Below are 677 nucleotides of genomic sequence, written 5' to 3'. Positions count from 1 at the left end.
CGAAAGCACGAAGGTGAATTCGCACGCTGCTGCTGCCACGCTTCCTCCAGCGTTTTGACAGCGAGTTTCCACGGTCATCGACCGAGACGTGTTCATGTTAAACTGTGCGTGCATGACAACGTGCTTGTTAATTTAGTTAGTAACTCTAGCCTTTGGGGGGAAACTGCGACTTTTTTTCACATCAAAGCAGGGCCTAGACGCCTCGGTGCTCAACTCACTTGGTTATTTCCGAAAGATTTTGTAATTGACTGGCATGTTATTGGACGGCTAGAGGAGGTACAGAGAGAAAGAGAGAAATAAATTGGCGGTGTATCCTATCCTTTAAGGACCATTGCGATTCCATTATTGCGATTAGGAATCTATGTTATGATTGGTTCGTAATTGTTGCTAACATGTTTTAGATTGTGATTGCTTTGAAAAACGACACGCACCCAGGGACACATACCCAGTGACCCAAGTGGGCGTCAAAGAGAATTATTGAAGAGCGGCACATGCTTAGCGTTACATGCACAGTGACCCAAGTTGGTCCCATGGTTGCTTTTGAACTTGGTTATCTCAGAAAAGCAGCCCGATGATCTATCCATTTTACCGTGAACTACCCAGTGACCCAAGTTGTCGGGAAATAGGTTGTGCGAAGACATTCATACATAGAGACATTCTGCAAACTGGGCTGTTCC

Source organism: Dermacentor silvarum, chromosome 1, assembly GCF_013339745.2.
Source record: "Dermacentor silvarum isolate Dsil-2018 chromosome 1, BIME_Dsil_1.4, whole genome shotgun sequence".
NCBI classification, from domain to species: Eukaryota; Metazoa; Arthropoda; class Arachnida; order Ixodida; family Ixodidae; genus Dermacentor; species Dermacentor silvarum.
Note: the sequence above shows the minus strand (reverse complement) of the source record.